Source organism: Lagopus leucura, unplaced genomic scaffold (assembly GCF_019238085.1).
Source record: "Lagopus leucura isolate 7727_CA_CO unplaced genomic scaffold, USGS_WTPT01 Super-Scaffold_100001, whole genome shotgun sequence".
NCBI lineage: Eukaryota > Metazoa > Chordata > Aves > Galliformes > Phasianidae > Lagopus > Lagopus leucura.
In genome coordinates, this window is record NW_024962262.1 from 13,430,850 (window position 1) to 13,445,775 (window position 14,926).

At 44.0% G+C, this 14,926-nt stretch overlaps 1 long non-coding RNA gene across 1 annotated transcript; it reads left to right on the forward strand.

Moving 5' to 3' along the window:
* The first annotated feature begins 455 nt into the window (after positions 1-455).
* Positions 456-3,514, forward strand: LOC122178397. The gene is made up of 3 exons (XR_006178313.1): positions 456-468; positions 725-826; positions 3,235-3,514. It is a non-coding gene; the product is annotated as an uncharacterized LOC122178397 (long non-coding RNA).
* Positions 3,515-14,926: the final 11,412 nt, after the last annotated feature.

The following is a 14,926-nucleotide window of genomic DNA, read 5'->3' on the forward strand; positions in this document are numbered from 1 at the left end:
CAGCCTGCCAAAAAAGAGGAAGGCAGTGAACTATTCTGCATCCAGAAATTATCCTCTGTGGTTTAACCACGATTCTGTGCGGTTAGGAGAAAAAAAAAAAAAGAGTGAGAGAGGAATTCTATGATTCTATGATTCTATTCTATGAATTGAGATGGTAGATAAGTTGACTTTACTGCTTTACTTATGAAGCACCTTAGGGCATAAAGCACATGATCAAACATAGTCGAGTTACTGTAGCTTAATGAGTTATTGCCTGTTGGCTGAACTATACTAATTAACCATGTGCGTGCTCTTAGCATGCCTCAATTGCCTGATGAAATGGGCTCACTTAAATACTTGTGTTTTACATTGCAGCCAGGGCAGGCTGGAAGCCTTGCTTAAGATCAGTGATTACAGCTCATGGAGGGTGACTTTAAGGGCTGGAAACTTGTCCTTGGTTCTCAACAGCTTATCTGGGCATGTAAGAAGGTGGGTGGCAAGGGAAGAGGAACAGAAAGCAGACCTGAACAAGTGAAGTGTGCTCATTCATAGGAAACAGAAAAGTGGCTCCGTATGTAGAAAAACTCTGAGTTCTGTAAAAGAACCCATTGTTTTTTGTTTGATAACAAGGGTAATTTAAAAATGTAGCATTAAGAATGCTACAGAACACTGCATGCTATTGCATACGCACTTAAGTTTCTCCCTTGTTTTTTAGTGTTTGCCAGTATATTGTTCTTCTCCTCAGCTTCCTTTGATTGTTCACCATCATAGTGGCTGTTGCAGTTTCTCCTTGCCATGGACCTTCTTCCTTTCACTGTGATGATGGAGTGGAGACATCCTGGTGGTTGTAAGTATGGAGTATCCAGTGCTCCAGTTTTCTTCTGATACACTTTTCCCCTTCCTGCCTCTTTTTTTTTTCTTTTTTTTCTTTTCCCCACGTCCATCCTCTTTGCCCTTCATAGTGGTTTTCCCACTGATATCACCGTTTTGAATTATGTTGCTAAGGACGAACTTTTGGATTTCAGAGTATTTAGGGAAGCATTTTGTTTGCAGCAGTACTTATGTTTGGACCCTGTAAGTTACCTCTTTGAAAGCAACTAGCTCATACGCTTATAATATGCCATGAGAGAAGCAGCAGACTGGCAGCTCTGCCTAGCAGACGTGCTTGACAAGTGCTATGTGAAACAAAAGCAGAGGTGTGCTTTCTCAGTTTGTTGCTGTTTAACAAACTCACATAAATTATCCTGGAAGAGACTTGGAGAGCTTATCTCTTTCCTTTCTCTGCCCGGGGTGGGATCGAATGCATCGCTGCCCTTTGTGATGGGTGTTTACCCCTATCTTACATTAATTTGCTACTTCAAGTACTTTCTGTTTTCTGTAGGAAAGAGAAATGCTAAAAAACTTCATAAAGATGTTAGACAACATAACTGTTTTGTAATCTAATTTAGTCTAAAGTTGATTGTTTTCCCTTCAGGACATAATTTTTTGCATTGGGAGAGAATCTACAGATAACTGGAGCTATAATGCAGCAGCAGTGTGTATACTGTGTTTCAGGCCTGTGACACAAAAGCAAAGCTTCAGTCACTCTTTTCCTAGTATATATACTTTCCTATATAGAGGAAAGAGGTGCTGTTATGCACAAAGCCAGTAGCAGGGCTTTGCTTTCCACGCTCTGGACCAAAGATATGATGTGTGACTTAGTTGAGGTTGAAATTTAGTCGGGGTCTAGGGATTCTTTCTACAGCAGCATGGAAATAATTGATATCTGTGCAAAGTTCATATCCAGACATAGATCTGCAATGGAGGAATGTCTGTGGCCAACTGGAGCTGGCATTCATCTTATCTGTAGCTTAACTGCAGAGAAATTTTATCTCAAAGCAGTCCTCTCTGCAGTCCTTTCAGTGCTGCTAATCCCCCTCTGGTATTGCCAAGGAAATAGCAGACAATAACTGCTCCATGGAGATCTCCAGAGAAAGAGTCATACAAGAAGAACGTGAGAACTGCAGAGCAGACTGCATTTCCAGTTATGTTAGAGCAATGTATATCTACAAGTAGCTGAAAATCGTGCTGCTAGCACGGTTCTGTCATGTCCTTCAGGAAGTACTGCTTGTACACACAGACCCTAGTACAGACAGATTAAAAAACAAACAAACCATTTTCTCCTTCTGCATGCAATGAAGTACTGCATGCAGCTTGAAAGTGAGAGTGCACACTAGAAAAACAATGTTTGAATGAGATGAAAATAGATGAAAATAGATGAAAGAAAGCCCATTTCTCTTACAGGGAGTAGTAACTCCCTGAGACTTATTCCTGCAAAAGACTAAGGGTGTGGGTAGTATTGGCATATTCAAGAACAAGTTAGACAAATTTATGGACAGCTGAATCGTAGAATCTTAAAACCATCAAGATCATTAAGCTCATCTAGTCCAACCATCAGCACATCCCCACCATAGCTGCTAGCTATGTCCCTCAGTGCCACATCTACATTGTTACTGAACACCTCCAGGGACAGCAACTCCACCACCTCCCTGGGCAGCCTTACTAAAATCACTGTGCAACAACATTTAAAGAGAAAGCAGGTGATAGCAAAACACAGCCTGGGAACACCCAATTGTTCCTCAAAACATGCCGGGGTGTGCATCTGCTTTCCTCATCCACTGCTGTAGAAGTGGAGAGGAGAGACACGCCATCAGGCATACAGCTTGTCTACTTTTGATTTCAGCACGTTTGGTGAGGGCTGGAGTTGTGATGTATTTTCCAGAGCTCACAGCATCAAATAATTCTCAGTAGTGTCACAAATAATGTTGTTTCAGGTTGTGAGGGATTTACAGACAGGAGCCAAAGACCCTTGGAATCGATATCAATAATTCTGCTTCTCAAGCTGAAGGCAGATCTCCCACAGCTGTCAAGGGCTGTGGCTTTTTATGCCCCATCTATCCATGAGGACTCAAGACCATCGTAATTAGCTGCTAATTGAAGAGCCTGTCTCCGAAAAGCACAATTTCAGAGAACAAAGAGCCAGAGAGGCTCATTTCTAGGGCTAATTGGAATTAATTCATAGCTATAAGTGGAAGGGCTCCCACAGTCCTGAGACTCTCTTGCCCTCTCCTGAAGCAGTGCTCTAAACATATGCATACCAATCATAGAAGGGTCAGTGTGACTTGTACAGCTCTTCTGTGATACAGAAATTGTGCTGCTGGTTAAAAATAAGTATGATTTTCATTCTTTTTTTTTTTTTCTTTTTTTTTTTTTCAGCTCTGGTCTGTCTCTTCCTCCTGCTGCATCCAAGACTGCAGTCCTAACCCAGGCTCGTAGAATGGCCTGGGTTGAAAAGGACCATAATAATCATCTAGTTTCATCCCCTATGCTGTGTGCAGGGTTGCCAACCAATACAGAAAGAAGAGATCTGCCAGATCAGGCTATGCTTCTTACCACTTCCTAAGCCCTCCTGAAGATGGCTCAGGCACAGTTAACGTCAGGTACCTCTTTGAGCTGCTGGAATCCATTTATTTTCATAGAATCATAGAGTTTGAGTTGCAAGGGATCTTTAAAGCTTGTCTGGGCCAACTCCTCTGCAATGAACAGGGACGGCAGATCCATGGCAGTTGCTTCCTCTGCCTGAACAGGGCTCCAGCACAGTCCCCAGTGGCCCTTCAAGTGGTGCTGACACAGGCTGCAGCTTGCTGTCTGGATGCAGTCTCTTAAATGCCTTCAGGAGCCAATTGTATTCTGTAAGGACTGAAGTTAAACAAAATTCTGTACAGTAAACATTTCAGTAATAGGTCAACCTACAGTATTTATATCTTATCTGAGATCTCCTTGTCTCTTTTTTTTGTGTTTAAACAACCTTCCAGCACCTCCCACTGCTTGAGGGCTGTGTCAATAGAAGAGCACTCAGAGAGGAAACGAACCAAACTTTTCCCTTATGGCAGTCAGTGCTTTCAAAACACCTCTGTTTTTGGTGCTCCCATTTTTGGTTGCCCAGAATCAGGTGCCTGTAAGATGAACTTAATTTGAACACCTACCTTTGGAAGGCCACATTTACTTCATGGCACTTGAAGCTAGGGACCCAAAAAAGAGCAAGATGATAATTGATTTGGAAAAACGCAGGATAACACATTCTCATTAGTGATGATCCTGTTGTGGAGGAGGTGGCCCCATGAGTTCTGCAGTGCTGGCCTCCCTGTGGAAGGATGTCTAACGAACCTTAGAAAATTCACAGTTTAACTGTGAGTGTCGGAAGCTGATGCTCCTAAAGCAGACAAGTCAATTTAACAGGAAAAAGGAGCGTGTGCTGCTCAGTAGTTGTGATGTGCCTCATTTGTGGCTCCAAATATAGTCGTATGTCTATATCTTTAGTTACCCACAGCTGAAAATCTGCTTTGTGAAACCTCTGAGTATGTGTGCTGGGGTGCATATGAACATCTTGTTGAAATCAAGAGACTGAGCTCCTTGAGCACCTTGAGATTTCCCGCTAAAGGAAAATGATTTTCTGGAAGATTTTCCAAAACCTACTTGAATGGCAGAGAGCTGGGTTGTATGAGGTTTCCAAACACAGCATTGCTCCTTACTTAATGGCAGAATACCTCAGCCACCCCTTCAGACAGCTGTTGCTCCTGCCCTGCCACCACACACTGGTGCAAGAGATCTTTTGCAAGAGATCATTTACTCATCGCTTCTGACAAGGTCTCAAGTAGTTCCCTGTTGCCAAACGGCAGAATTTTCTTCCCTGTACATATCACGTTCTTCCTGCACTGCCTGCAATCCTACTTTGAGCTGGTGCTTGAAAAACTGAGATACGGTCTCAATGGGACTCGTGGTTTCCCATTAGGTCTCAATGGCTCAAATTTGTCTGATTTGTTTGTATCTGCAGTGGATTACATTTCTTGTATTAGGTCAGGAAAGCTAGTTAAGTTGTGCAGAAGTCCAATTTTAAAGACTTGAAAGCTCTTTGCATTTAACATCTCACTGACCTACTGTGCAGCAGAGCAATTAGATGACCACAGAGCCAACTACTCCTTGGGCATCATGCTCCTGGCCTGAATGCTCTATCTCTTGAAGGCATGAAGCATGGTATGGAATTCAAACTCTTTCCATGGGCTGGAGAATTTTCTTTAAGTGCCTACTTGCTTTTCTTTTTTGTGCACAAATGAATTGTCTGTTTGAGATGAGAAGTGGAATCAGAGTACCACTACAATGGCACTGGGACTGCACTGTACCTAAGTGATACCATATGTTGGCCTGCTTCTAGCAATTTGCTGTGTGACTACGTCAGCTCAGTAGGGATCTGTCTGGAAAAACAGGGTGAAAAAGAATAGCTGAAGAGAGCCTCTCTGAGCAAATGCTGACAAAGCTGCTGAGAGGCAACCCTAGAACCATCATCTTTGATGGCTTTCTTTCCAAGCCAGGCAACCTACAGAATTGGTTACAACCAGGAAAGGAAGAAGACTGTTATAAAACACACTTAGGAAATGTCTTTGCCCTTCATTTACAGTCTGTAGGCAATAATTATCATCAGCCTTGGAGAAGGCACCCGGCCAGAATACTAAGTACTGTGTGATGTCACAGTGCCTGCCAGGGAACTGTGACCTGAGACAGGATAGAAACCGAAAGTTTGCAAATGGTTCCAAGCTTCCTATCTAAACCCTGTCTACTCTATGAAGGAGTGCTGTAGATTTCAGTGCCTGTGTGACCCTTCTTTCTGTAGGACAGGCAGACACCCTACAGCCTGTCTGAACACGGAAGGCTGTCTGGATATGGGCTAAAAAATCATCTGGCCACATTGTGATCTGTTGTGAAGGGAAATAAATCCAGTGGAATCCTTATAGACAGGCACATGTGGAGCATGGCTGATACCTCATTTACAGCTCATAATTACTGCAGTTATAACATTTCTATCTTTAAATGGAACTCTCCTCGCATTATTCCTGTAACTTTTATTTTTGAAGTCTTTTGTTTGTTCCCCTTATGGGGCTGAAAATGTGTTAGGATCTGAAAGATTTTGGATCCGGTACTGCAGCTGCCATTCCAAAAAACATGTAAATAAAACAAGAATTCTGCACATGGGAATCTGAAGCGGCTGTGGGGAGGATTAGGGATTAGTAAGGGATGATTCTGTCATTGTTCTCCTAATTGATAAAAGATGGACCACTGTTATTTTGAATAAAGCTGTTACCACACAAGCCTCAAGCAACTCAACAGAAGATCCTGTGTAATGGAGAACGGCTTCTGGATGTTCCTGTGAAGTTACTGTGCTTGGAGCATACAAGAGTAAGGAGCAGGATGAGGGAGCACCTTGCAGTACCTCTGCTCCCTCTTTTTAAGATTAATTGAAAAAATTACTTTCAGAGGAATCCACTTCATTTTTCGTCTCCTGAGCTGCCTCTCCCCTACTTCAGCCCTGCCACGTGCTCTGTACTCATTAGTCCTGCCTGCCCAAGCACTGCCCCTTTTCCAACCTGGAGGACCTAAATCTAAAGCAAAGCATCTCTGCGTGATCCCCTCTTGTGGCAGCCTTCCATCCAATGCTTCTTCAGCACCTGTACTTGACATCAGGCACACTGATGTTTATAGCAGCAGCCAAGACAGTTGGATTAGGTTACAGAGAGCTCAAGATAGCTTTACAAGGTGTACTTAGAAGGGTATGTCTATATTTACTCTGAACATCAGCACTTCTGTTGAATATTGCTGCACATTCAGATAGAATTCGACAGACAACATATGAAAAGGAGCAGCACACACAATGCATAAGCATCATCCTAATGCAGAGGTCATATTTTAGAGGACAAAAAGGAGGTGCCTGGCAACTCAAAAGACTCATCTGTTAACTCAAAGGGGATGTAAAGATGGGATTCAGAAGCAGCTGATCTCTGCAAGGCCTCTGAGCACATCTTTGCACTTGGCCTTCTAGTTGCTCCCAAGTCCAACCAACTGCTGAGCTCCACGGCCTCTCAGGGAGCTGTGGTGGGGTCGTGTGCTATGCATCCCAAATGGGGCTGATGCCCCACGAGCTATGGCCAAATTCCACTGTGCCAACATTTGGAGATGGTGTGTGAGAACCAGACCAGTCTTTTGAACTTGAAAGGATGACAAGTTTAGATGTGAGACCATCTGTCTGGTTGGGGGCATTGGCCTCAGACTGAGGAGAAGGAGAAATCACCTGGGATAAGGAAGGATGAGAGCCACCAAAGAGCCCGGGAGTTGTACTCCTACGTATAAATACTGTACAAAGTTAGACAACACACCAGGTAAATTCTCACGAAGCAGCATGTCTTGCCTCTTTCCCAGCTCTATCATGGAAATATTTATGTCCACCCAGGGCTGCCAAATTTGCTTAATACCAAGTGTGTGGACTCAAAACCGTACCACATCCAGTTGAAACTGGCTTTTGGGTACAAGCTCTGAGGACGTTTTAGGCCCGTGCACACCAGAAGACAAATGGCCATCTTTGAACATGAGCTGCTCTCCTTTCCTCCCTCCCCAGAAGCACGTGTGTAAACAAACCAGCCCAAGGAAGAGGCTCTGATTTTCCTTGCATTCTTCCAGCTTGAATCTCCTGTCCTTTCCCCCATGTCAGTCAGGGGAAAAAAAAAAGAGCTCTGTTTGTTGTTGTTTGGCAGCTGCTCCCGAGCCTGCATGAGAAGCAAGAAGGGCTGTGCTGGGGAAATCTGACTCTACTGCCACAAGGACCTGCAGGGAAACAAGAACTGCTGGATATGTCCAGAGGAGCCAAATGGTTGCAGTGGTACTCTGTAAGTCCAAGGGGAGCATTTGGTATGCTTTTAAATAGTCAGCATGAGTAGTTGGTGGAATTAAGAGAAGGAGGCTCTCATCCTTGCAATCCGGAAATATTTGTTAGGAGTGGAATTTACACTTTCTCAGAGCTCCGTAGGGTAAGAACAAGAGTGGTGTGCATTTTAGAATCTTAAACTAGACAAGACAAAGCCCCGGTGGGTGAAACAGTCAGCGATCCTGCTCAGGGGTAGAGTGAACTGCTGGCCTCTCGTCATGTGTCTCTTCCATCCCTCACTTCTGTGATGCTATAAAAAAGCCTGATCCAATCCTGGGATTACACAAAGAATGCACTGCAACAAAGAGAAGCCCATGGCCTTTCTGCTCACCCTTTAGTGGTATTTAGGACCAGAAGAGAGGTTGGTCTGAATAGTCAGAATGACATTCCTGGCCATGTTTAGCAAATGTTATCTGGGTTGAGCGGAAAAATATGTGCCCTCAATTAGAATATTTTCTCCATGTTCTCCTTTAATCCAGGTGTCAAATGGAGGCAACGATGGCCATTGAAGCCATTCTTGTGTGTCTGAGAAGATATTTCTTCCTGCCTCTGTGAGAATGGGCCAGTCCCAAGTGCCACTCTACAATTAGGATATTAATAGCCCTATTACTCTGTGCCATCTAGTTTGCTTTAAAATTCATGGTGCAGTTAGATGAGATTTGTTCATAACAGGAAAAGTACAGATGTGCAGGAAGACTGAGTCAGAACAGAGCTTTGAAATGCATCAAGCAACCATTTAATTAAAGAAGGGTGCTCTAATATTGTGTTCCAAATGATTACTTATTTATATACTCCTCAAATAGTGCTATTTTTAAACCGGATTTTGAAGAGAAGACAATTTATATTTCAACGTGAGGACAGCCTTAAAGCTAAATGAGCTGCCAGCACTGTGCTGCCCAGGAGGAGCAGGAAAAGAAAATACTCCACATCCTCCCTAGTTCTTCTGCTGCCTTCCAGCACTGTAGTGCCATCTGGAATTGTGCTGCTCAGTGCCCGCAGCCTTGCCACCGTATCATTGAATCAGTAAGGTTGGAAAAGACCACTAAAATCATGTAGTCCAACCATCAGCCCAAATCCCCACCACGTCCACAGAACAATCTCCGTCAGTGCCACGTCTACATGGTTCTCGAACGCCTCCAGGAATGGTGACTCCACCACCTCCCTGAGCAGCCTGTTCTGATGCCTGACCACACCTCCTGCCAAGTGTGGGGATGTTTTCCAAATGCTGAGCATCCTGTGCAATATAATGCTCCAGGGAACAAAAAGCTGAGCCATGTGTCTTGACGCAGCTCTCTCCAGTTGTTGTAAGGATGTGCTTGGAGATGTTGGTGATCATAAGCCTGGATAGATGGATGGGAAGAACTGTGGGCTTTGTGGGGAGTTATGCCTTCTGGTATTTTGAGCTTGTAGTTTGTGGGCTTCCACAAACTGAGGTGCAGGCAGGACTTCAAGCTGAAACAAAATCAAAGGCAAACATTGCATCCGAGTGATGAGCTTCCTCCTTCCCTCCTCTGATATTGGATGAGTGCACCACTGTGGGATCTGAACCCGGAGATTTAGCTGGACACTATTTCACATATGTTCTGCACTAGTCTGAATAACTGCAAGAGTTCCAAGGAAATAAATGTTAACTCCCATAAATCTTCAAAAACTTGAGTTTTTCTTAGGAGAAGAGCTGAGAAAGGCTTTTGTGGGAAAGCATGAATGTTTGCTGAGTTCCTGAATAAATCTTAGCCCAGTTTGAGAGATTCAAAAGAGCGGTGGCTTCTCCCAGTTCCTTCCCAAACAAAAGGCTGGACCCAAGTGCACTGAAGTCATAGAGAATGAGTCTCATTGACATCAAAGAGTGCTGAATCGGACGGGATGAAGGACAGCCTCAGCCAGGGACCAGAAGAAACAAAAGCATGTGATGTACGTGACCAACAACCACTAACCAACCGCCCAGATTCCAGCACTGAGCCCTGCAAACAGTGAACTTGCAAACAATTCATGAAGATGTGCCAAAAAAATTCAAAGAAAAATATGTAAGGAAACGGCAATGTGTTTGTGGGTATTCTGTGAGCAGAAAAATATGTTATATTTGTGGAATAAATTAGTCCGTGGGAAGTATTCTCTCAGCTCTCTCAGCTGTGTGCAGCTAAGCCAGCTAATCGAATGCAAGCTTTTCTTCTGCTGCCAAAGGAAGCAGATAAGTATGGAGACATGGATGAAACAAGCTTCAATTTGCTTTTAAGAAAGGAGTTGCTGGTCACATCTCATTTCAGTAGTTCTCATCTTCTGGATGGTCATTTTTTGCTGCTGTTTAAATGCTTCGGTTTATTCTCTCATGAATACTAACAAGCTTTGGCTTGTCTGTATCAGCTTGTGCATGTGGCTTGTTTATCCATATCAGATGCTGCAAAGCTCATCCCATCTCTTATCTCCATCTGATTAGATTACCACAGTGTCCCATCGTGGGTTGGCTGGGCTGCTTCTTCTCATGGGGAATGCCACCACTGTGAGGACATCGTGTGTCAGTGGTAACCCAGAGCATTTCATTCTGACACCATCATGCCTTTCTCTGGCTGCAAAGGTGCAGGATTAACTGAGGATGAGAAGAGTCCTTGGTCCAGACGGATTAGAAAATCAGGTAACAGCAGGAGCAGACCTATCTGTCATGGTGAGCAAGACCTGTGCAGAGGCAATGTAGTGAAGGACTGAGGATCAGACTCAGACCTGCTGTTCGTATATTTGGTCCTCTGCAGATGGACATGTTCAGGGCTGCTTGGGGATTGAAGTGTGCTTTGTCTGTGGGTTCTCAGGATATTAAAGGATCCACTGAATAATGGCCACAAGTTGCACCAGGGGTGGTTCAGGTTGGATATTAGGAAACGTTTCTTCAGAAAGAGTGGTGAGGCACTGCCACAGTGCTGCCCAGGGAGGTGGTGGAGTCACTGTCCTGAAGGTGTTCGAGAACTGTGTGGATGTGGCACTGAGGAACGTGGTTAGTGGGCATGGTGGGATGGGCTGACAGTTGGACTGAATGTTCTTAATGGTCTTTTCAGACCTTAGTGATTTTATGATTCTGTGATTTAGATCTTCCTTCTGGGGATCTTGAACTTAGTTGCGAGGAGTGGAGCAAATGTGCATGTCTGCAGCCAGGGAGTGGTGATTTCTGGTGGTAGCTATAAAGACTCTGCCAGGAGCTGTGTGTGTACCTATGATTATTGGACACATGTAGCCCACACCTAAAATTAGCCATCCAGAATCAAAGGCAAAGGAATGAAGGGTATTTGGTGTGAAAATACAGAAAAGCCAAGGAGTTTTTGTAGATGAGAGACCAGACTCTTGGAAATAGGGAAAGGTGGGACTCCAGGACAAATTTGTTTACCTGCACATTCTGGCAACCAAGACAGCTGCTCAGTGCAGGTTTGGGTATGAGGATTACAACTGCATTCAACAAAAGAAGAGCAGATTCAGCTGGGCTTCTAAGATGGGGCAGCAACCAGAGGCAGAGTACTCTTGACTGTCCCACTGCTGGAAGGCCAACTCTGCCTGGAGGTGGGCAGGAATAGACACAGGTGGGCATAAATGCTCTCAGACACCAACCAGTTCCAGTCCTCATCAATCTTCTTTCCATCAAGCATCACAAAGTGCTCTACAGACCCAATGACCTTGTCACAACTCTTTCCCATCAGGAAATTAAAGCATGTGAGATGTCTTCCTCAAGATCACTCATTAGACCAGCATGGCACAGGCTGCATGTTGATCAGCTCACCAAGGATAACATATCTCCCTGGCAAGTCCCTGTCACTAACACCAGCATGTGCCCTCGTTGCCTTTCAGCCACTCAACCAGCTGCTTCTGCTTGCTGCACAATCAAAATCCTGTTTGATATGGTCCTGCTGCTGCTGCTGTCATTTATGACCGCTCTTACCTTCAACCAGACTGCTATTTTGTAGGGTTTTTTTTCAGTGTCTTTTTCTTTCTTTGCATTAAGTGCAGTGAGGGTCTTTGTGTGGCAGATGCTGCTCAGCATTAATTGCTTTGCCTTGCGATTGTGTTCTCATATAGTGATTTTCAGGTGCAGCAGTTGATGCATTAGGGCTGTCACTTTTCATACCCTTTCAGAGAGCACCATGTTTTCATCTCTTACAACCAATGCTTCCTCACTCTTTGCTCCTCCTAGCATAAACTATTTTCCAATTGCCAAGGCTTGCACACCAATGCCTCACCTTTTGTCTGCCACAGACAAAGAGCTACTCTGAGACTGCTGCTCTGAGACTCATTGAAGTTCACAGCATTAGTTGTTTAAAAGTGATTTTTTTTTTTGAAGCTACCATGTCCAATGTGCTTAGTGGTGCGTGCTGGCTTGCTGCAGTGATGCTCAGTTTGGGTGTCTGCATGCTTGGCCATGCTTCTGCTGATCAGGGAAATGCCTGGAGGGGCCTTGGGATGGAAATCCCTTGGGCAAGTGCTGGGTTTTTCATGTTTCCATTAAGCCTTGGGATAGCCTCTGTGCTACCATTTAAGCAGCTCTCTCCCACTGCCCTGATGATGCCATAGAGAAATAGGAAGAGAGCTGACCAGTCTGAATTGTGACCACCCACCACAGGCCTTTCTGCACAAGGAAGAAATGCTGCAGCAAGCACTTGGCATGAGATTGCCTTGGCAGTCTCACAGGAGCAGGTTTACTGTAGTGCATTGAATGAGCTTTTGCCATTTGTCTCAATTAACACCACGGTTGGTGACACAAGATGGCAGCTGCTGTCTTTGTGGTTGTATCCACCACTGACATCCTGCTTGAGTGCTTCAGAAGCCAGGCTGGTGACTCAGCCCTGAATTCAAATTCTTTGGTCTGATCTGACTGAGTGGGTAAACACATCTAAAAAATGTGTATCAACTCAAAACAGCCCCTAACTTTTGGGTTATTCTGCCCTGCAAGGACTGTCCTGCAGATTGTGGTCTCCCACTTCTGAATTGAGGCAGAGGGGTACTGTTTCAAGTTCTCAGGGGTCTGAACTTCAAGTGCAGCTTTTGGTCCTACACTGGTTACAAGATCTCCCTGGACTCTTGTCTTTGTCTGCATACACAGGCCTGAGGAGTAATAATAATTGTTCCCTCGTGCCTTCATGGTGCAAAGGAAATGCTGCTGGCCACATCTAGTTACTTTCCACTTAACCACTTTTAATGATGAGCCATCCTTCAACTGGCAATAATTCATATTTACAGTAATTAACATTCTGGGACTGGAAGATGTAGGAAGAGTTCACCAAACCAATGCACCTGGACAGGATGATGGGAGTTAGACTCAGAGGTGGACAGAACCTAGACTTATTTTCATTTTTTAGGGACTTGGTTAGCTCTGGTCTGTTTATAGTTGGCTGTTCCACTCTGCTTTCAGAAGCTTTGCTATGCTTCTCACTGGTGTTACTCCAGGCATTCATTCCTGCATTGTCCATTTTTGTCCATGGCTAAGGTGGCTTCCATGAGCTTCTCCAGGATTTCTTTTGCCCATCTCAAGGATGAAGCTGGGAGAGTTCAGTGGCTTCGAAGAGATGTGCAAATCTGTCATCACAAACAAAGTTTTGTTGGTTTTCTTTTGCAGAGAAAGAACATCCTCCATTCCCAGACATTGTTTGCTGCCAAAGGTATCTGTCTAATTCAGCAGAGCTCCTATCATGTCTTTTCCTGCCTTTGCTTTTCTTTGCTTTATGTGGGAAAAAAAAGGGCTTGTTATTTTTATAAGAGCTCAAACTTCATAGGAATAATTTTACACTGTGGTAATTGCACTGAAGTAGGAATGACTGCAGGTTTTGAGCTCTGAATGGAGGGTCTGGGCTATGGGAGGTGTGGGAACATTTTTTGGAAAGAAATCTCCCTCAGAAAAAAAAAAATCTTTTACTGTTTTGAAAGGATTTTTATAGGGTTTTTTAATTATTATTATTAAATCCAGAGGTTTTTGGAAATTCTTTGCCACACAGGCCACAAAGTTGCATTTTTATCATGATGCTGAAACAAGTAAGAAATCCAAAGGAGACAACTACTGTCCAAATAGTGCAGCCAGTGAACACGGGCTAACAGTCAGTCCTGGTGGAAGGTAAGCACAGGGAAATGGGAGGAAAGTCAGAACTGAAATGAATGAGATAATGCCATCACAGAAATAAAATTTGAAATCTCTCCTCTTTTAAGACTTCGGTGCAATGGAATCTTATTGCGATATGCTAAGGTAACCATGCCATATAATGTATATTCATGGCTACCACTGAATTATGTGTGGATTTATCCTAATAGCATTCCTGTATCATGGTTTTGTAGTGCTTAAGTGGTGAGAAACTGGAGCTGATGAGACCAAGGCTCAGACTTACTCATGTAACATCAGAAGACGGAGGGAAGGGATTTCTCATGCCATAGGCTGGTTGAATTATTTCTCATTTTTCTTGCATATCTCCTAATTCCTGAAAGACAGGCCAAGAGTTTTACATGGGGATTCACATAGGAAACCACTCTGTGGGTGCTCTGGGAGGTCTTGCATTCTGTGCAGGTCACTGTGTCTCCCAGAGGAGAGAGGGGCAGATGGCCAGATAGCATGCAGGGCACGAGGAAGCCTCAGGTTTCCTCTCAGAGTCTACCACAAGCTTGCCCTGAGGCTTTGGGCTTCCTTTAGTTCTGTGTTGTTCATCTCCAAAAACATGTTAAGTGTCTTACCTGTTTTGCCTGAAAAATGATGAATTTCTGTATTAAGCATGCTTGGGTCTGTTGATGCTGAGCTTAGTTGAAAAGCTATCGAAGACAAAAAAAGAAAAACTAACAGAGAAATCACCTAACCTGTAGCTACCCATTTGTATTATGATTGAGTTCATTTTGCATTTCTAGTACTTAATAGAAGAAGTTCTTGGAATGGAAACGGTGGAACCCCTTATGTGGTTCTGGCATGGGAGATGACAGGCCCCATACCTGGCTGCACCGTGCACTTACCTATTTAGATTGCACAGTATCAACTCTCCCTGTGCTCTTGCTCAGCTTCCATCTTTCAACCATCAATGCTACCACCGAATCTTGTTGCCTTTGCTCAGAGCTGATTGCCTGCCATCATCTTATCAGGCACTTATACCTCGTTCTCCTAATGTAATTTATATTAAACCAATTTATATTATACAGTGAGCGCCTGACGGAGAA